The following is a 23,278-nucleotide window of genomic DNA, read 5'->3' as shown; positions in this document are numbered from 1 at the left end:
CTTTTTTAAAACTTCAAGAAACTACACACCAAAAAACCCCCAGAGAAACCTACTGTGCAACCTTAATTCTGGTATTTCCTATCTTTTGCATATTTGTCTTTTGCAACCTTAATCATGTTCTTTTAACAAAGTCTGAACATGATTAAGGTTGCAAAAGACAAGTGATCACCATTTAATTTAAAAGGTTGGCATTTTTCTTTTGAAATGATTCACCACGACAAATATTTCTTTATATATAGCATAGGGTAGAGCTGCAGATCAACAAAAATGCTAGTTAAATTTCAAATGGTAATGGTCATATTTTAATTGTGATCAATAGGTGCTTGTAAATTATGGCTATGTTTAGACAGGAATAAAAAATCCGCAGTTGGCTCTGGCCAGCTGACTTGGGCTCATGGAGCTCAGGCTCTGAGGCTGGAAAATCATTGTGTAGATGTTTGAACTCAGAATGGAGTCTGCACTCTGGGACCCTGCAAGGGTGAAGGGTCCCAGAGCCTATGCTCCACCCATGTTCAAATGTCCACACAGCAATTTTTAGCTCCACAGCCCAAGCCTCACAAGCCTGAGTCAGCTGACCTGGGCCAGCTACAGCTGTGCCAAGGGCTTTTATCCCTGTGCAGACATACTCTGAATGTGTATAATTTCTTTACAGTAAGTATCTTAAACATGCTCTCTACCGAGTAATTTAACTCCCTCCTTCCATCTTTATACTCAGCTGGTTGAATGTTTGGTTCCTGAATTTATTACTCAAATGGATCCAAAAATACTTTTAATAAGCCAGTTCTTTGGATTTCAAACCCCATTCTGCAGGCTTAAGGAGATGGACAAGCTTCAGATAAGACAGGTCAAATGCTTATCTGAACTGCTACAGCATAACTTCAAGCACAAATATAGCTACTGCACCTGCAGATCCTGAAAACCTGCTCCAAAGGCTGGAGAAACCCCTAGGACAACTAGATTGAAACAAACACTTGTAGAGTTAAAGAAGGCATGAAGAGTTCATAGAACACTGAGGAAGTCAATTGTAAACCAAAAGCAGAACACAGGCACAGAACAGACAGTTCCTCTGGTACTAGCGAATTCCACCACTGGGGAAACTATTCATTTGACTCTTCAGTCTGGTTACTAGATCTGCTAAGAAAACAAAAAACATTTTTCCATTAACTATGTCTTCTGTCAAAATGTTTGTTTTGAAGGAAATGTTCTGATCAGTTCCTCTAATTACCCAGTCTGCCCAGTTGGCAAAGTACCCATTTTCCATCTGCAGCTGCCTCTTAGATAGGTTTTCCATCTTTAGGAACCATATTATTCTGCACCAAGTCTCTAACTTATATATCAATCAATGGCTAGAATGGTACAGTATAAAATAAGCACAAATAAAAGAGTGTTCAATGTACCCAGGATCGAGTTTAGTAGCAATTTAATTTTTGATATTTCCAGTTGTAGCACTATATTCTGCCTTAGCAGAGGGATGAAGTCCATAAGTATGTTTATACTGCATTTAGACATCACAGCTAGCCCATGCCAGCTTACTGGAATGGGTTAACTAGGGAAATCCTTAGAGGTTTTTAAGGCCTGGCAGGGATGATTTAGTTGGGGTTGGTTCTGCTTTGAGCAGGGAGTTGGACTAGATGACCTCCTGAGGTCTCTTCCAACCCTAATGTTCTATGATTCTATGACTTGGGCTCACAGGGCTCAGGCTGTGGGGCTGTTTAATTGTGGTGTAGACATTCCAGCAGCTGCAGCCCAAGCTCTGGGACCCTGCCATCTCGCAAGGTCTACAGCCCAGGAGCCTGGTCATCTCCACTGCAATTAAACAGCACCATAGCCCGAGCCCCGCAAGCCCAAGTCAACTGGCACAGGCTAGCAACAGGCTTTTAATTGCAGTGTAGACATACCCTAGGAACCAGCTATCATGATTCAAACATTCCTCCTCCGTTTGCCTTAGAAGAGCTATGCACTCCAAAGCTCTGTTATACACAAAAATCAATGTGAAGTTATACAGACTGAATTAGCCTTATAATATTATTTGACAACCAGTTTGACAATAAGGTTTTAAAGAGAAAAGTAAGTTAACCTATAAAAAAATTACAGAAAAAACCTTTCCTCACCTTTGCTTTAATTTAAGAACGTAAGTATTTCCTTTCTTGTCTAAACTCCAGCTGTTGCACTTCAGCTCCAAAGGGTCTATGACTCTTGCAGAGATTAGCTTTTATTTTTCAGATGGAACTTACCAAACTGTCACTACATCAAGGGGAGGATCTCTTTCCACGATCCATTTCTCTGCTGTCCTCTGAGACATCTTCACTAAACCCTCCCAATCCAGTTACATTATGACAACTGGGAAGAATTTCTTTCCGAAAAATAAAATGTAAGCCTGTTTGGAAAGAGTATTGTCTAAGAAATAATATTTTTCTAACATGTATCTGCACTGTATCTAAAGAAAAGGTAGAGAGTCTTATAACTCCAAGGGAAAATCATAGTCTAAGGAGTTATGCTGCAAATTCAGACAGCTCTGGATTTGTGCATGTTTGTAATACAGTTAAAGCAAATAAAAATAGTGGCCTAAATTCTCTCTTGCACCAAGATACTCTCAAAGCATGGGGAAGAGACATGGTGTAGTTAGAGACCCAGTTAGCTGTCTCTGCTCCTGGCACTGGCCTTACCTGCTCCCGCTGAAAACTTTCCCTGAGGGAATCTATTCCAGCTGGTGATTGCCAAATCACACAACACTCTGACCACCCCCACCCACCCCCACCAACAAGGCTGGATGTCGATTGGCACAGGAGCTGGGTACTCCAACTGAGAACTTCCCCAAGCCAAGGGGATTCTTAGCAGGCCAGATCTAGCTGATTTCCGGCCCCTTTGTGCTGCCTGGGCAATGCAAAGAGGGCAATCAGAGAAAAGAATCTGGCCCTGGAACTTTTAATTATTTTGTAAAATCTTAACTCCTCCTCCTCATACAATCCTCATGGTGTGTTATAAACATGTCCATATTTTACATAATTTTATCATCAGCAAAATTAGCTTGTTACTGCTAAACAAATGTCAGATGGATATTTCCAATAAGGATCCTTTTGATGGCACCAAACATTTTTATTTAAGAAAGAAAAATAATATGAAAATTAATGAAGGGAGGAAAACTTTAAGTACATCCTTTTATTTGGTGTTTCTTGTGTTAAACTGCTGCATACCTTGATGTCACATTATTATTTTTATATTCATCTGAATCCATGTGAAGACAAACACTTGAAATTTATTGTGAGTCTTGTGGTATTTGGTGTTTTTCTCAATGCCCCAGCTTTTGGAACCAAGAGATTGCATATTAAAAATCTCAGCATTCACTTAAAACAAATAAGTTTCTAGCCCTTGTGATTGTTGAGAAGAGTTTGAAAATGTGACCTGAGTGCACCCTAAAGGCTCAGAAACCTGAAGGTAGAGAAAGAGAACCTAAAACATATTGTTTTTTTTAAAAATCTCTTAATATTTAAGGCAATGTCATGATATTTTGGGTACTGAATCATGAACCCCTGGGGTTGGCAATACTGTATTTAGACACTATAGGCCTGATTTTCAGAGGTGTCAAGACTCCACAACTTCAAGTCAGTAGAAACAATGGGTGCTCGGGAGCTCTCAAAATCCAACCCTACTATATTGAGTCCTATTGATCTTTTTACTCTGCCAGTAGTTTACTCAGAATGTAGAGCCAGATCCTCAGCTGGTTTAAATTGGAGCTGTGTCAGTTTCCACCAACTGAGGATTTGCCCCTTAGTATTTTAAAAACATGAAAGAGGCTTAATTATTAATCAGACTTGGTATTTTCCTAGCTGCAGTTGCCTTCAGTTTAAATTAGGATAATTTGCAAGTTTATATCTGTGTCAAAAAACTGAATAAAGTCCGAGCTCCAGTAACCACAGATAAGCTACATGGGCTTGATGACCCATGAAATACAACCTTTCCTTTCTTTCTTTATTTTCCTAGTAAAGTGAGAACTTGATTTGATGTAAGCATTATGCTGAAATTCACAGTACCATAAAATACAAAGAGCAGCTACATAAAGAATACTCTTTCCTGTTGCCAGAAGAGCAGTCTCTAATTTAGCTTTCCCGTGCCTTCCCCACAACCTCCTTGTCACTTTGTAGCCCTTTGCTTGCTGTCATTTTTTAGCTTATTAATAAAGTGAGATTAAATATCATACTTACACTTGATTCTGAAATGAAGCAGTTTTGTCCCCTTTAACTTTTGATATCATGTAGGTGCCTTGAAGGACAGAAGGAAGTCTAGGCTAATATTTGACTAGCTTATTAAAACCAACATAAAATCAAGCCAGAAATGTAAAGCTGTGTCTCAAAATAAAATAAACAAACAAACAAACATTTGAAATCAGGATTCGGACCTCATCTACTATGAATGATTAGAAATGAAGAACTCTTAGCTGTCCAAATGCAACCCTGAAATAAACTATGTTCACTTTTTTATGCTGTTTAATATTATAGTAACCACTAACATAATTTCGCAAAGATTCCAATCCTGCATGGAGTGGAAGTCAATGAGAGCCTACAGAGGTCTGCACTTCGGAGTTGCTCTGCACCTTGCAAGGTCAGTTATAGATTTCTAGTTCACATGTAAACCAGTGAATGAGGAAATATGCCATCATAAAGACTGATCAAAATATAACAAATCACTATTACTGTCCATAAACTCAGACTATGGAGAAGGTGGCTGAAAGGCCCAGATCCAGAACATGCCAAAACTCTGCTGACGGCAAGATAGCAAACATGCTGGCCATGTTGGGGTATTATATATCCTTTTAAATAATTTCCCTCCTCAGCTTTAGGATTAATTTAAAAAATACTGTCCCTATGATATCCTGTAAGGACCTTTTTGTGTCTGTTCTCCTGGCTAGCTGCATCAATACATGTTCCCTCTCTAACTTTTACTGAGGTGCCTCATTATTATAACTGCCTTACTTTTTCCACATTGGAAGTTTGCACATTGCACATGGCGATTAATATAGTCCCACAGGTTACAAGTCTAGTCTTGTCTCATCTATTTATTTTTATTGCTAAAGCTAAAGCCTGCATATTTTAAGATGCAAGGAAACCAAGGATGTCTGAATCCTACAAATGCAATGATGAGTCTGTGACCTTATTGACATGAACTGCGACCATATAGATCTTTGTTGCAACAAGGGAACTATGGTTGCACTAGGTGTTGTACAGGGGAGGACAAGTGGGGTGTCTATGGAAAAGCTGTAATTTGCTGGTTATGATTATGCTGTCTGTATGTGTGTATCATTTTTGCATTTGAAGTTATGAATATTAGCTATGTACTTGTATCTCAATGTGTTTGATTCTAAGTAGCCTCAGTGAAGCATTTGGTCAGCTTCTTCAGAAAGGACTATTCTCAGTAAGTGCCCAGTCAAGAAACACTTTACTGACAACGGACTTTGGGAGATGCCAATCCACATCTGAGCTTTCCCAGGAACATTCAAACTAACATGTAAACAATGGTATCAGCCTGCAAAAAGCTGAATCATTCATGGACATGTTACAAACTCCATCTTGTTGCTGTGACTTTGTACAGAAGACGACAGGGGTTTCCACCCACAAGAGAGAGAATATAAAAGGCCCTGGACACCGCTCCATTTTGTCCTCAGCTGGCTTGAGAGATGGCCTCTCCACTCCAAAGAGATGCCTGAAAGAAACTGGAACAAAGCACAGTAACTATAGGGGTGTGTGATTGTTGGACACAGACTAGAAAGGAGTCTAGTCTGTGAAAGAAGCTTATTGAAACATCTCTGCGGGTGAGATTTACCTGTATTCAGCTTCTTAAATGTGTTTGGCTTAGACTTGTGTGTTTTGTTTTATTTTGCTTGGTAACTTACTTTGTTCTGTCTGTTATTACTTGGAACCATTTAAATCTTACTTTTTATGCTTAATAAAATCACTTTTGCATTTCTCTCTATATGTGTTATAGAGGGTGGACAATATATGAGTTTACCCTGTATAAGCTTTATACAGAGTAAAACAGATTTATTTGGGGTTTGGATCCCATTGGGAGCTGGGTGTCTGGGTGCTAGAGACAAGAGCACTTGCTAAGCCATTTTCAATTAAGTCTGAAGCTTTGAGGTTCATGGTTCAGACCCTGGGTCTGGGTTGGAGCAGACTGAAGTGTCTGGCTCAACAAGGCAGGGTTCTGGATGCCCAAATTGGCAGAGAAAATGGGCTCAGAGGTAGTCTCAGCACATGAGATGACAGTCCCACAGGGGTCTCTGCAATCAAACCCATCAGAGAGTCATTATAACACCACGATGGAACAGTACACCCATTTTCAGCCATCAGAAGTGCGTAATAGATGCCTATGTGACTCCTAAAACCACATATTACATATTTTAAAAATAATCATTACAATATTTAGGATCATCAGCAGTGACCTGGCAAGAAGATGTCTGCCAGTGTGAGCTTCCATAAAGGTTCTAAGCAGGGGCGACTCTAGGCATTTTGCCGCCCCAAGCATGGCAGGCAGGCTGCCTTCGGCGCCGTGCCTGCAGAGGGTCCGCCGAAGCCGCGAGACCAGCGGACCCTCAGCAGGCACGGCTGCGGGAGGTCCACCAAAGCTGCAGGACCAGCGGACGCTCTGCAGGCAAGCCACCGAAGGCAGCCTGCCTGCCGGCCTCGTGGCGCAGGCAGAGCGCCCCCCACGGCTTGCCGCCCCAAGCACGCGCTTGGCATGCTGGGGCCTGGAGCCGCCCCTGGTTCTAAGAAAGGACCTTGTCCCCTGAATGCACAGTAGAAAGCACCTGGTGGAGAGTGGACGCAACCCCACAGAACTCTATGGATTTCAAAAGCCTCCTCCTGCTGCCCATCTCCCACTACAGGGACTTGGCAATTTCAAAGTCAATACTTCCTCTCAATCACCCACATCAGCTATTACTTGTGGAGATGACAACTCAATGCCACCAGGCATTGCAGACAGACCAGGGCAGTGATAGGTGGCCTTTGAAAAAATAGATTAAGTGTAATGCAACAAGGTAGCCAGAGGTCTATCAAACAAAGGCCATTTAACCCTCCCTTTGGGAAAAGGCATCAAAAAGGTTTGATCTGGTGAGCTAAAATGAACAGGAGGAAGAAGGATCAGGAGAGAGAATACTAGATGCTTTTCACAGCACTTGACAAAGACTCTCATTGTCACATAGGAGGAGCTTGTCAGCCAGTAGACTAACATGTCAACAGAGTATTGGAGGAATTCTTTCGAATTGCCAGAAGCAGACATATTCAAATTCTAAGTTAATTGACACACAATACACACCACCAAGCTCAAATGTTTATTAGTCTAGTGCAGAGGTCTTCATTCTGTGGGGACACGGAGCAACATTTGGGGGAGTGCAACTGAGGCCCAGACTTGCCACTACAGGGGGCGGGGAGAGAGCACTGTCCAAATCTGCTCCTGGCCCCAGCCCCGGGGCTCTGCACCCAGCCATGGCTATAGGTCTCGGCCTGCAGCTGAGGGTCCGTTCCCACACCCAGCCATGGCCCCAGCCTCAGACCCCTTACACCTGTCCATGTCCCCCCTTCCCGGAACTGCGGTCCTGCTCCCGGCTCCATGGGGTGGGGGGGAAGTTACAGGGGTAAGGGGAGGCACAAGATAAAAAATTGGGGGATCACTGGTTTATTGGTCAAGTGATAATAAGGAAAACGGAAGAAGTGCCCATAACAGCTTTATTGCATCTATTAATGTCTGTCTGTTAGAGGTAACATAACATTGCATCTCACTGTGGCCCAATGGATATATGTGTAGGTCAGGTTTGGAAGGGAAGAGAGAACACCTGCTGACAGCTGGTGTCTAGAGTGTTCCAACACCTCCCTATTTCAAATGTAAATCACTGATTCTACTGCAGAATTTTACAATTACATTTAGTTTGAGGGCTTTATGCAAATCCCTGATTCCCTTCTCCCTTATACTGGTGTAAATCAGAGATAAATCTGCTGAAATAAATGGAGTAACTGGTGCTATTGAAAGAAAAAAACTGGACCAGTATGGTTTAAGAACAATTTAAACATGAATGACTTTATAAGGAAACACTGCAATAGAATATCAGACTATTTCATGCCTTATGAAAAGCATTTAGAAACCTTTAATGAAGAAATACAGCAATAGTTTGAAACACTAAAATATCACTATTGTCCGTAGCAGCCCTTTGGACCACTAGAGCAGAACACTAAAGTACTTAAATTTATATAGGGAGTACTCATGCTACGTAGGGTAGGATGCATCACCCATGAAAGCTTATGCTCCAATAAGTCTGTTAGTCTATAAGGTGCCACAGGACTCTTTGTCGCTTTTTACAGATCCAGACTAACACAGCTACCCCTCTGATACTTTAGACTTCATATTAGTGATTGCTCCTGTTTTTAAAATGATACCCAGTTGTTCTCTGCCTTATTAACTGTATAGATATTGGGGGGAGGAGGGATTTAAGAATATTTGAAGTGATCTGAATCAAGCACTCAGATCGTCCCAGTAACTGACTTAATCACAGGCTGCTGAAAAAATCAGTGTTTGTGGATTATCCTTGGTTTAGAATGCCTATTCCATCCGTCTCCACTTCCCACTTCAGAGCTAAGCATGTCAACAGCCCCCCATTTTTCTCAATTACAATAAACCAAAGCAGTATTGTGTTCTTTGCTAATTCATTTATTTAAAGACAAGACCCAGACAATACTATTTGCAAGGGATGAATTAGCTGTATTCAGACTGTTTGGACAGACCTGGTACTTGTTGCTGCCTGGATTTAAAGATGACAACACATTCTTCAGTATGATTAGTGTACTTGCAGCCCGTTTACTTTTTAAAAAGAAGTTCACCTGAAAGGGCTTGGAACCAAAGATTTCTAAACAAATCTACAGAGAACTCGCAGCGACTTAAAAAATAAAATTGCTGAATTTAAAGCTATTTAAAGCTTTCTTCATCTAAATGGCTGCTGTTGCTAGGCAACATGGATCACATATACGGAAGTGTCCTTTGCTGTGATGTGTTCTACTTTATTTTAGAAAATCTTGGTATATGTTTTATAGCCAGCCATGACTGTATATTAGCCTGATTTTTGTATTGTATTGTTAAATATTTAAATTTTTATTAGATGAATACGTAGTATTTTGTTAGGAGAATAAGTTCCACATACACTAGAACCTCAGAGGACTGTGGGGAGAGTTAGAGGAAGGCATCCAAAGCACATAAACATTGCTGGGTATAGTCCACTGATTAAGCATGAGTGGGGAATCCTTCCATGGTGGCAAGCAGTTCAGAAACTCAGTTTACCATGGTAGAGGCTTCCCTGTGTTAAAAAAATGATTCCAAGGGTCTGTAGGCAACTATGCAACGTGATTCCATGAGGTGCTGACAGCTCTCAACTCTCACTAGATGCAATAGGAATTGAGGAAGATCAGGATCTGAAGGCTGGTCTACACTGGGAAATTACATTGGCATAGCTACATCTCTCACATGCGTGAAATCCACACCCGAGAGAAGCAGCTATGCTGACCTAAACCTTGGTGTAGACAGCATAGGCACCAAATCCGTGGGTGCTCTGGGGTTGAGGCAGCCATGGGGAAAAATTAGTGGGTGCTCTGCACCCACCAGCAGCCAAGTTCCCCTCCCCGTCCCACCTCACCTCCTCCTCTGCCTCCTCCCCTAAGTGTGCCGTGTCCCCACTCCTCCACCTACCTCCCAACGCCTGCCACCACCGAACAGCTATTTGGCAGCATGGCAAACTCCGGAAGGGTGGGGGCAGGAGCAGGAACATGGCATGCTCAGGGAAGGAGGCGGGGAAGAGGCAGGGCCAGGATGGGGATTTGGAGAAGGAGTCGGAATATGGGCAAGGAGGGGGCAGAGTTGGGGGGGACTTTGGGGAAGGGGTTGGAATGGCATCGGGGTAGGGGTGGAGTTGGGGTGGGGCTGGGGCAGAGGGGGGTCGAGCATCCATTGGTGCAAGCAGATGTCGGCGCCTATGGTAGACAGCACTAGGCTAATGGAATAATTCTTCTGTTGACCTAGCTATCATCTCTAGGAGAGGTGGATTAACAAAGCGATGGGAAAACCCCCTCACTGCCGTAGTGAGTGATTACATTGAAGTGGTCCATTTGTGCCGCTTTAACATTTTAAGTGTAGACATACACAGAACTGATGCCCTAGATAGTATAAGAGACAGGGAGAGAATGCTAAGTAAAAATCATTAACAACCACACTTTGCGTTTAGATAGTAACTTTCAACTGATGATCACAAATCACTTTACAGGCAATTAATGAAACCACAACAATCTCTTCAAGTAGTCCATTTGTGCCGCTTTAACATTTTAAGTGTAGACGTACACAGAACTGATGCCCTAGATAGTATAAGAGACAGGGAGAGAATGCTAAGTAAAAATCATTAACAACCACACCTTGCGTTTAGATAGTAACTTTCAACTGATGATCACAAATCACTTTACAGGCAATTAATGAAACCACAACAATCCCTTCAAGTAGCAACAGAAATAGTTATTTCTGTTATACACTTTAATAACCCAAAGTTCAAAGAGTTAAGTAACTGGCCTAAGGCACTGTTAGTAGAATGGCCAGGAGTAACAACCAGTTATATGTTCTAACTCAGCAGAAATGGTACATTGAAACAGGAGTGACAGCTCTCACAGTGCCAGTTAAGGAAGAGGAAGAGAGCTGCTTTTATGTTCCTGGAGAGGAGATGGGAGGTCTTCCTATGCTATTAGCAGTAGAAGGAAAGCTGTGGTTTCCTCTAGTCCCTTTACTTTAACCCTTCTTCTAAACTCTAAGGAGTTGGACTGAATGAAATTTTTTGCTCCTGAAAAATGCAGATTTAGGTCGACTGAAACATTTCTGAGTTTGTGTTGATTCTAGTGAATTTTTTCAGTTAAAACAAAACCAAAAAACCTGGAAATGTTGAAACAAATCGTGTCCACATTAATAAATATCTCATTCTGATTTTACACATTGGAGGACAAGGTGGAGCTCTGCTTATAACTTTAGCCCACTGATTAGGGCACTCATCTCAGATGTCTGAATCCCCTACTTTGGAGCAGAGTCTAGAACCCAGGTCTCCTCTCTCCCATGAGCATACCTCACTACCAGCTATAGGCTATTCTGAATAGAGGGGGTCATCTCTCTCAATCTTTCCCATTAAAGCTGTTCTGCTTTGTATAACTAATTAGACAGTTATTGGAGCAGAGACTGGATACAGGTCCCTGAGTGGCCAAACCCTTAGGCTATAGAGTCATTCTCAATCTCTGTCTCTAGTCCAATGATTATTTAATTATTCACACAGAGTGGAACAGCTTCAACAGGAGAGATTGAGAGAGACCCACCCCATAGCCCAGTGATTGGAGCACTCTCATGAGAGGGAAGAGACTTGAGTTCCAATCCCTGCTCCTGGGCAGAGATTCAAACGTGCATCTCTTGTATGCCAAGGACAGCTATCAAAAGGTGCCGTTAAAGAACACTTATATGGCCTCTAGGACTGCCATGGCCATTGACTATAATAAGAAATGTCAGTTAATTGATCATAGTGAATTTGTAAATACTAGAAGGCATAGACCAGGGGTAGGCAACCTATGGCATGGGTGCTGAAGGCAGAACGTGAGCTGATTTTCAATGGCACTCACACAGCCTGGGTCCTGGCCACCAGTCTGGGGGGCTTTGCATTTTAATTTTAAATGAAGTTTCTTAAACATTTTAAAAGCCTTTTTTACTTTACATACAACAATAGTTTAGTTACATATTATAGACTTGTAGACAGACACCTTCTAAAAACATTAAAATGTATTATTGACACGTGAAACCTTAAATTAGAGTGAATAAATGAAGATTCGACACACCACTTCTGAAAGGTTGCTGACCCCTGGCATAGACCTAAGTGGACCTGAGGTGGTGACACTCAAAGAGGCCTTTAAACTACTAGAAACTAAACTAGAGAGAACTGAAGAATCCTTAAATGTTGACAAATCACAGGCTACACTTATGGGTCACATTCCCAGAGACAGTGATAAAAAAAACAATGAATGTTAAAATGCAATGAAAAGATGAGGCTTTGAACATGTGGGTTTGGCTTGGGGCGATAGCAGTACATTTCAGAATTTCCAGGCCAGTTTCCATTAGTGGTTGAGTGATTGGATTTCTGTATAGTGCTGGTATGTGTTAATGCAGTAACATTGAGAGATTTTCCTCTGAATTCTGTTTTAAAGATGCCTCTGTTTTAGCAAATCCTTTTGTTTGTTACTTCCATCTTTCACTCATGATTTGGAAAGAAAGAAGCACATTTTTGTCTCAAAATGTCAAATGCAGCCTTTCAGTGGCCTGTTTTTAAGGGATACCAGTGTTGGTCTAGTTTGTTTACTAATGATACTTAATTTGCTTTTGTTGCATGTTTTTCCATGTCACTAAGTTAGTGGGCATCTTTTTCCTCTCGTTAGGGAGCGTTTTCAAAAACGCTCAGCTTTGGTCTCAATCTGCTCCTGTTGTAGTCTGCTGAGCACTTTTGAAAATCTCACATTTAACGGCAAATGGAAGAAATTATTATTGGAACTGTTAGTAAATGAGATGTAATAATCTCTCTCTCTCTCTCCTTGTTCTTTCAAGTGAGTTTAGTGCATCTGAAAAATACCCAGCTGGCATCACTGCTTTTTTTACAAAAGAGATTATAGTGTGGACAGCTGCAGTGGGCCCCCATTTATGGAATAATATGTTAATTTGCTCTCATATCCATTGACCATGATGAGAGGCTGCCAGTTGATGACTACTGCTGTGGCTGGTTTTCTGAAATAGGAACTGGAAGATCACCAGCCCATGCTACAGTTAGTCTTAAAGACTCATTTTGGAAAAGTCTCCAACTCTGGAGATCTGAATCAGATCTATGTAGATTTTTTTAATAAACGCATGTGCATACAAAAGTAAAAATACATATCTATTCTTGTGCCCTACATTTATTACAGTGCAAATGTCCAGTTTCAAGCCAACCTTCTCTAAAATAAGATATATTCCCATTTTTTCTGCTATACCTTGATTTTTTGATTTTTTTTTCCACAGAAAGTAGGGGAAAATAATCTGATACAAGAACTCTGCCCCCAAAGTGTTGTAAATCTTTCGTTCAAATGTTTCAATGTAAAGCAAGAGAAATCAAGTTAACATAGATATGTATATATTTTGAAGATTTTAGGGTCTGAAAAATACTCTTTTTTTTTAATTTACTCTTTTGTTGCTTTGGATGCATTCTTTGTCCCAAATTCCATCTCACCCATCTGATATGATCTTACTGATTGCAAGACAGCTCTGAAGAAAGTAGTTTCACAAACATTAGCAAAATTTCTTTTCTGTTTACATATTTTCTCCTTTTCACAAACAGTCTCAAAAATAGAGGAGGAGAGAGGAACACAGATATTCATCTAGGTTCCGGCTTCTTGACCTCTTGATGATGATAAAATAATGATAATGATAATACCTATACAGTGCTTGTCATCAGTAGATCTCAAAGACCTTCAGAAGCTTTAATGTATTTATCCTTATAACTATGTACTTTGCCTAATAAAGAGGGCAAGCAGCCTGAATCTGAATATATAATAATCTTGTCCACACCTACATCTGCACTCTCATTGGCCCCTGTTCCTTTCTGCTCTACTTGTCTTCCTTTACTCTTGGCTTCAAACCCCCTTTTCCTGCCACCCTTCTGCTGAGAAAAATCTCCTGTGTCTTCAAGCACTCTCCTCCTTTTAATTCCTCTTTAAAATCTACTTATTTAATGAGGTCTTCCAAAGATGATTTCATTTGCTATTTTTCTAGATTGCTTTCTCATCTGCTGTGTTTTTCCTCTCTCAATCAGGATTGTAAACATCCTGGGGCTAAAACCATTGGCCAGATCGTAAGCACACAGATCTTTTTGTGAAAAATCTTCAAAACAGACCAAGCAAGCCATTTTTGGAAGAATCCTGCAGGTTTTCTGGTGTGATTATGCGAGACCCCTGCCTAAGAAGAGGTCAGCAGGTTTCAGCCTGCTGGGTTAATTGACAGGATAATGAGGAACATCTGGCAGCAAACCCAACTATTCCCTGCTGAATCTGAATGTATCACAGGTGCAGTTAAGGATAATGAGATTTCCATTCAATGACATTTTGAGGCAGCTAGTGTCTCCCCCTGATCCCTGATGGGTTGGTGGGAACCCTGTCAAACAGACTTTTGGGGATACATCTTCAGTAGGCCTCTGTCTTGAGAACACATGAACACGGTACTTGTATTCATTTACACATACAAATGGGCATCTGCATGCATAGTTCGTATAATCAGATCACTAATTGCTCAGTATGCATGTGCAAATGCAGGTTCCAACCATGCACATTTAGTGCATTCGCAAAATACAGAGCTAAGTAGAGCAATTTCAGAACCTTCTGTAGAATTGGAACTACACAGCTAGAATCTTCTAACTCTGCAATCTCACAAGTGGGAATGAGAAAGTCCCGTACTGATTTTCTGGAAGTTTTAAGTTGGCTCATCTTTCTCTGTATTCAGAATACATTTATTTGAGCTAGCAACTAATATCACGGAACAAAAGCACTTAAAGTACACTTGATGGTAGGAAAAAAGCAAATAAATAAATGATCTGGCAGAGAGGTAGACTAACCCACTGAACAAGATACCAAAACCCCAAAATATGTGCTTCCTGTAAGTAGATGAGCAGGATAATGCCAGAGAACGGAAAAGGGTGGAACAATATTTCTATTTTCTAGGGCCTCATGTAAAATACTGAGGATGCAAAAGACAATAATAATTAAACCCTACTGTAATTAATCTGTCTTCAAACAACATAAGTAGTAAATCACCTCCACCACTGTGGAGCCAAGGACAGAGTCCTGGTCCTTCAACTCCAGAAAGCACAAGCCTCTACCCCTTAAGCCAAAGGACATTTCCTACAGTGCTTAGTAATAGCTTCCCTTGTCCTAGAACTAGATCACTTATTATCAGGTTGGCCCTTCCTTGTTGGTGGTAAGAGTGAATTTAGGACCAAATTCATATCTAGAGTCAGTATATCCAAGTTTATTGTCAATCAATCATCCCAATTCTTCACACAATTGTCAGAGGCTACTAGTTTGCAAAAAATGACTGTATGTTGAAGTGCACAGTATGTGGACATCAACTGCTTATGAGGACCTAAACGAAAAACAAACAAACAATCTCATTTCCAACTCAAGTGATACTTGAAAGATAGTGCTTAATTTGTGTCAGGGCTTGCCAGGGCTGAGCTCTAGCACCACTAGGGTTGGCAGTTCATAGCCATGGCACCTCTGGGCTTGAAAGTAATAAAATTGCTTGAGTCCTAATACCTCTTTCATTACAGCTTTGTCCAGTGAGATTAGACCCCTGAAATATGCTTTCAAAATTCTCAGAAATGTTCTCTGCTAAATTAGAAAATGTGAGAAAACATCCAAATGTCCTATTTAATTTGAGCTATTTTGTCTAGTTCTATGAAAGAGAAAGTGTTTAATAAGCAATGAAAAATAAACAAATGGGCTAGTAAAATGCTCATCTTTAAGCGAACCAACTTCTGTAGGTTTCTATATAAAAAATATTTAGGCGTTTCATTCAATTATAGAGTTTAAGGCAAGAAGGAGCCACTAGATCATCTAGTCTGACCTCACGTATATCATAGGTCACCAACACCAGCCAGCACCACACACTGAACCCAACTGAAATTAGCTTTTAATATTGCTATTTTATTGTTATGGCAGTATTTGACATGAGGATTGCTTTAATCTATTGCTGTGAAATACTGGAAAATGTAATTTTAAAATATTTTTACTCCTGTTAGTATTGCATAGAAAATATATCCCATCCTGGCCAGTAATTTCTGAGTTCATTATTTAGAATGTGATCTATCCAGAGTGACAAGTTACAACCTTTAAGCCACAGTCCCCATGCTTTAAGTATGGTTATATCTTTCATCCCTATATCGCTTTCTCCCTTTTAAATTTCACATCCATTTGTTGTTTTGTTCTTTAAGGAATGTGAGTCCAGTTACTGTAGAAGAGTATAGCCTCAAGATATTTTTCAATGTTTTTTTCCACAGATATACAACTAAATAGCTTTAAAAAGTGGAAGGGCAGCATGGTCTGGGGATAGAGTGCGGACAGGGAGCCAGCAGATCTAGATCCTATTCTCAGTTGGGTAAGTCACTTCTTCTCTCCATATATCTACTTTCCCTTCCACCCTATCTGTTGTCTAATTAGATGGCAGATCTTCAGGACAGGGACGCTCTCTCACTTTTTGCACAGTGCCTTGCACAATGAGGTCCTAAACACAGTTAGGGTCTCTAAATGCTATAGTAATCATAAAAAGAAATGAGGAACTTTCATCGTGATGCAAAGCATAAGTACACCCACTGCGGGAGCAGATAATGTTTCTCCTAGTTAATCTGGGCTGAAGGGAGGGCCCTATCTCCCCTTGGGATTCACATCCAGACCCCTCTCCTGAAGTCGGGTGCCTAAGCCATTTCTTGCAAGAAAGGCAGCAGAGCACACTTAACTCCCCACAAAACAGCAGACTCCCGTAATCTTTACGCAGTGGTTAAGTACTCTATACCTAACCACCGGACTATAGAGTCATTTTCATTCTCTCTCTGGCCCAACATATATTTCATTATTTATACCTAGTGGAACAGCTTCAACAGCAGAGACTGAGAAAGACCCACATCAGGATATCCAGAGCCCAGGGTTAGGGCACTCATCTGCACGGTCAAGTCACAGGGGAGGGGGAACCTCAGGTCAAGACTCTTCCATGTCAGGCAGTAGGTGGGGGATTGAACCTGGGTTTCCCATATCCCTGGAGGGTACTATAACCACTTGGCTTAAGATTACAAGGGTGGTTGCCTCCAGCTCCCATTTTGTGAGGAGTTCGGTGTGCGGTGAGTACACCTAGTGTGAGACTTCTGCAGAGGTTTCAGCATAAGACTAGCGTGAGAGTTGGGATTGAAGTGGCTGTACGCAGGCCCAGTGGCAGAAACTTTGGCACCTTGGGGACCTCAAGAGTTAGGTGGCAGCTAAGTAGGGGTTTTGAGGATCTCAGAGGCCCCTAGATGTTTAACTTAGGTGCCTAAATCCTCTTACAGATCTGGGCCTTTGTACAGTTGAAATGCTAGCTACATCTGTAGAATACATATCAAAAAAGGACATTAAAAATACCATTTAGGTTGCAAAATCAAGCACCTGAAAGTTGGGAAATACCAGATTTACAGTTCCCCATGCAACCTTGATTCTGCCCCCTTGTGCAATTATCCTGGGCTCGAGTGAGTGCAGCTATCCTCCCCCTGCCCTCTTCTACTACAAATGGTCTGGCAACTCAATGGAGTTCTCAGTACTGTGTCGGCTGGTGGTGGTGCTTTGGAAATGGCATAAGCAAAATATTCCTGAGGAACACAAGCAAGAGAAAGAAAATAGCAAATTTTAATAACTTATACCTCAGCAAAAATTAAATGAAATTTCATAAACCTAAGAAAAAGCACTTCCCTAGCCCTAACTCTATGCGGATGGAATCAACAGGGCTGTGCATGGGCGCAGGAATCTGTCTGCGTTGCACACCTTGCAGTATCAGGGCTTGGATTGTACACTCTTTGGGAGAGGGAATATCTCTATCTTTTCATCTTTTACCATCTTAATTACCCTTCCAAACACTATGATTACAATCACTAATACAGGTAATAATAATAATAAATATGAAACATTATTTTCTAAATGTAAAAGTTTCTTTTTAAGGCACTATCCAAGTGAAAGGAAAAAAATAATATCTTTTCAAACTATTTAGCATTATTCATCAGGAATTAATAAGACCATGTTGATAAAATAAGTTTAATGTTAAATTAGAGGGAGATTTCTAAAAGTGACAGAGGGATTTAGGATCACAAGTCTCATTTAAAGTCAGTGAGTCTTGTGCTCATAAATGCCTTATGTGTTTTTTGGGGAGAAAAAAGATCTCACCTTTAGGGTTCAATCATGTTCCCTTTGAAGTTAATAGAAGTTTTGCCACTGGCTCAAATGGAAGGAGGTAGGATCAAGCCATTCAAGCTTAATTGTTAAAAGAAAACTAAGCACCATTAATGCGGAATCTCATTCAGATTTACATCCTAGTAATGTACAGGAATACCATTCTGAGTTTATTGGTGCTGCTCTTTATTTCTGGCATGTGCCTAAGGACACATCCATTACGAAACCAAGGGACAGGCGAGGCAAAAGAGAGCAGCATCACAAAAATAAGAGAAGTTTTTGTGCATCCAAAGTACTGGTTCCATCAGCTAATTACATTTATACAGATTTGCACAAAGGGTTGAAATAGAAGTCAGGGCTACCATAAACAGATGGCAGGTCTAAATATCACTGAATAGCATATCAGGTTTGCATAGCTAATAGTCTGCCATTCAATTAGATTACTTCCATAGCAACCTCAGCAATACATGAAATACATTCTAGCCATCACTTATCATAAAATAATCCTCATGAAACAACAGATATAATTTGGCTACTAGCTTTACATGGGTCACCCATATTTGAATTAAATCTCAGGACACTCGCATCTTAGCCTGGGAAAGCATAGGAAAATCACAGAGGGCACTGTTTTGGAGCACCTCGAAGTACCCCCAAGTTTACAGGCTGTCAAGTAACCAGCAGTCTCATCAGTAAAGCAATTCAGCCTTTATAGTTGGTATTACAACTATACAATGTGTGGGACCTAGAAAAGTAGAAAATGGGAATCCAGAAAAAAACAAGTTAAGTGATAATATCCATCCATTTCCCAATTTAAACTGACCTATTATCTTAAGCCAGTTCCTATGAAAGATAATTCCCCTTTTTTGCATATTCTCTTGGTCAAGGTCCCTTGATTTTGGAGTTGGTGGAACAATGTGGCAATTACAATATAAAAGAACATCTATTTGTGTTGTTTTAAAGTACGCCAACATACTTCCCCCCAAAAGAGCACAAGCACTTATTTTAAGAAATATCATTTGCCCGCAAACTATTTTTCTCACGTTTTAATTAACCCTTTCACTTCAATTATTAATACTTTTTGTATAGAGTACAAAAGTGAGAGCTGCATTTGGAGACTAAAGAGTATTGCTGGAATAATTGAATTGTTGGGTAAATGCTGGACTCTACTGAACCTGTTGCCTTTCTTCAGTGCCATCAGTTAATAAGGAACCCCTTATGAAATGGTCCTGGACAAATTAAGAGTGCAAGATAATGTGATTTTTTTGACCATCTATAGAACATAATAGACAATTATGACCCTGCTCTAGAATTGAACAGGATGGTTCAAAAGGAAGGATGCCATTCCTATTAAAACGTAATTTCTACAGAACCTTATCTAATTTCTTTTGACTTTTGGTTTGTCACTATCCACTCCTATGGGACTTTATCTTAGGAGACAACATAGGACAATAAGATTTGCCATTCCAGGATAGACCATTGATTTATCAGGTTCAGTATCCTGCCTCCAGTGATGGCCAACACTTGATGCTTCAGAAGAAGGTGAACTCCCCTTTCCTTTCAACCCTCATCTCATATTATGTTCCTATCCAGTTCTACAGAGATGGATATGAGGGTCAAAGGCAAAACTGATTCCCTAGTGTCCCTTACAGCAATTATCTTATAATCTGGCTTATTCTTATCACAAGATCCATGACTACAAATGTTGCTATTTGTCATAAAGTTATCCCGTCCTGTTAAAATCCAACTATGTTATGACTATTTGACAGACTGATTTTGGCTACTTTATTGAATCAAGATGTATTCAAATCCCAGATTCAAGTCAATTAGCTTGTGCAAGACTTTCTGTGAGTGTTTCTTCTTTTCACCTTCCATGAAAGGAAATCTTGAACCAGGGTGGTTAATTACTTATATAGTAAAATAAGATTCACACCTACAAACTTTTGAGATGTTTGTCACCTTCCTTCAAAAGGATAAACACAGATGTTTTGAAGGAAGGTGTTAAAATGAAGGAATCATTATTCAAAAGCATTCTGTTATTGAGACAAGCATTCATCTGTAAGTACTAATTTGCCAATTAGTTTTGAATCTGAACCCACCCCAGTACAAGGCAATGTTTAAAAATTATGTTTTTACAAGAGCAAAGCCTAATTGTGCTCTTGCTCACATAAATGGGTAATACATGTAAAAACTTTTTAAAAAGTTTTACAGTGCAAGAGATGTTAGCAACTATCACTTTCTAAATATTTAATAAGAAACAGAGATAGACCTTGATTCAGGAAACATGTTTAAGTCTGTTTCCTATTCAGAACAGTTAGTGGGACTTGAGCATGTGCTTAAAATTAAGCTTATGCTAAAGAGCTCTCCTGAATAAGGATGCTTTCTTGAATCAGGGTCTTTGTTGCAGGTTTCTCCTGTTCCAAGAATGTGCCTGTCCCTATCCTGGTAGAATTGTTAACATATTTTTTTTAATTCAAGACCTGCTCAGAATTAATTCTTGTATCATCTTGCAATTGACATTTTACTCCAGAGAATAGTCATCAGTTTCCAATCCAGAAGGTTAATAGAGCTAATATGAAATAAGCAGAACTTAAACTTTGAGAATAAAGTACTAAGACAGCTCCCATCCCAAATTCTCCTGTACTATGTACTTCAAACACCTGTAATACACTCACAGTCCTACACTGTAAAACAAAGCCCAGCATTTGCAACAACATATTACCCACTGTATGTAAACCAAGAGAACGGAGTCCAAACTGCTGGTAGCAATATGCAGCTATACCTTTCAAGTGAATGACTGGTGCACAGGAATAATACCATAAATGTAGACTCTGTTGTACAGTACATGGATTCTCTGAAAGTATCCTGATGTAAGAAATAAGAGACAAAAACCAATCTGACTCAGATCTAATGTTTTTGCTGTATAGATTCTGTCTGCATTTTAAACAGTGTCCAGGCAGAGGTAGACACATTTATTGAAAGGAAAAGAAGCTTAATGGGAATAAACAACATTTATAGCCAAAAAGGAGGAGACATTTGGAAAAAGGCAGCTTCCCTTTTAATCTAACAGGTTAAACATCACAGAATAGGAAATGGTTCTCATTACATGCAATATGTGCACCTATCAGAGTTTAGAAAATAGGAAATGTCAAAATCATTAATTTAGTGAACATAAGAAGTACCCTGCTACAATAATCCATAACTTGCAAGGCCCTGAAGATAATGCAACATCTACATGCACAAATGCAGAAGGGATCTGAATTTACAGACATAGTTTCTGGCATTTCAGTTGAACCACATTTGATTCAGACTCTATGAAGACTCTTTGATTTAGTAGCTACAACAAGAAGGCGCAGCTACTTATATAATAAAATATAATGGCATTACATTAGGAAGGCCTACATGCTTCCTAAGTGAAAGCTGCATTTATTACCAAAGCTGTTAGATATTTAGAAAAATTATGCCCAAAACAGCATGCAAAACAGTATGTTTGCAAATGGATTAGACAAAACATATAAATAGATCATTCTTATGTAATTGTACATATGAAGCCGTATATTTATTACATACATATATATTGACAAACATGTAGAGAAACTAACCTTACAGGCACGCTCCATCATGATGCACACTGCTTGTCTGCTTTACCTGAGGAAAGTACCATTCCTTGTACGCAGTGCACTTCATTCTAAAAACTGTGGGCTGTTCCTAGCAGACAGATTTTAAAGGATTTTTTCACGATTCATATTGCAAAAGACTTTTTAAAAAAAATCCATCTCTGCTGCATGAGATTACATTTTCCATTTCTATCCTCTGAACAGTGGGACCAGATGAGGAATGATTCATCAATCAGTCCGGGGAAGCATTTAGAAGAAGGGTGGGGGAAAGGAATCAACCATACAGTAAAATCTGCTCACCATGTTCACACCCCCAAAGTGAAGAATCAGACCAGCCTAACTGAGGAGAAGCTAAAGATGAATTTCACAGGAAGGCTGCAGTTGCCGGGTGAAGCACTGGAAGCCCTGCTCCCTCCTGGGAGAATGAGCTCATTGCGAACATCCAACAGCCGCCCCTCAGCCATTGCAGTGTCACTGCAGCTAGCAGCTGAGTGCAGGAACGTCATCAAAGGAGCTCACTTATAAAACTGACAGTCCTCCCTTTTAGAAATCTAAGTCAAACACACAAACGGGGATGTAATATTAGAGCACCTCACAACTAGCCCAATCAGAAGTCCCTAGAAAAGAGGAGTAAATCATAAAGGCTCGCTCGCCTGTTTTTTTGTTGTTTTTATTAAGCCTACAGTTCGCATTCAGTACAGCGTGAATCTGGATTTAACTCTTCCTCTTCAAGGGTTGTGTTTTTGAACAGGATACACAATATTTAAAGGATATTCACATTTAACTATAACTGGTAGCTTTTGCACCTGATGATAGCAAAGGGGACATTTCAAGTGCATAATGTTAAACAGAAATCCTCACACACCCCACTGCAGGGCCAGGTACTAGCAACTTAACTTTGATCAGAATGTCATTACTGAGTATTTCTTCATTCTGCAATTATGTGAACATGAAAATTTACTGGCAAAAAGGCAGGTGCTTTCCTGAGCTCCTGTAAGGTATTATTTGAGAATTAAACCACAGGCAGACAGTAAAAAACTTCATTAACCCCTTATTTACTGCCTCTTGCTATCTGAGCATTTTCAGCAATCCCACTCACAATGCTAACATTCCCCCCATTATTTCTATGCTAACAAACAAATAAAGACAAGTGGGCCAATGAGTAGCATGAATTGTATTTTGGGTGTCTTTTAGGTTTCAATCTCTCTTAGGAAAAGTGGATTTGGTCACAAGACTTTCTGATCTGCACCAGAACTTTGCAAGATTTAAGGTACACTTTTTCTTTCTGACAATTGTTCAATCCCTGGTCATAAATTGATTTAAAATGTTCCAGTTTTTTTTAGATTTAACATTCCAAGTAAAAACCCTTACTTAAGCAAAGATTCCATATTATATAGCGGCAGGGCTTAGTGGACTGAATACAGGATTGGGAGCCAGGAAATCCCATGCTTTAATGCTTGCTCTGACACTGACCATTTGCAATGTTGGCCAAATCACATAAACTCTTGATCTCCATTTTCCTATCTGAAAAAGGTATATAATATTACATTCTGCAAAGAGACATTGTGAGGACTGGTTAGCTTGTAAACTGCTCTGAAGATGAAAAATGACTGCAAAATACTATTAATATAG

The 23,278-nt window shown here is 40.1% G+C and overlaps 1 protein-coding gene across 21 annotated transcripts in view; it reads right to left on the bottom strand.

Annotated features, from left to right (window-relative positions):
• The window catches only part of JAKMIP3 (Janus kinase and microtubule interacting protein 3), a 197,999-nt gene extending 175,973 nt beyond the window's left edge, over positions 1 to 22,026 (bottom strand). For 19 of the 21 annotated variants that reach the window (XM_030570013.1, XM_030569991.1, XM_030569996.1 and 16 more), the window contains exon 1: positions 21,632 to 22,026. The gene's annotated coding sequence lies outside the window, so the exon portion shown is untranslated. The remainder of the gene's footprint in view (positions 1 to 21,631) is intronic. The other 2 variants (XM_030569999.1, XM_030569993.1) reach the window with 2 other exon arrangements.
• Between the last annotated feature and the right edge of the window lie 1,252 nt (positions 22,027 to 23,278).

Source organism: Gopherus evgoodei, chromosome 7 (genome assembly GCF_007399415.2).
Source record: "Gopherus evgoodei ecotype Sinaloan lineage chromosome 7, rGopEvg1_v1.p, whole genome shotgun sequence".
Lineage (NCBI taxonomy): Eukaryota > Metazoa > Chordata > Testudines > Testudinidae > Gopherus > Gopherus evgoodei.
This window is presented reverse-complemented; position numbering and strand designations above follow the sequence as displayed.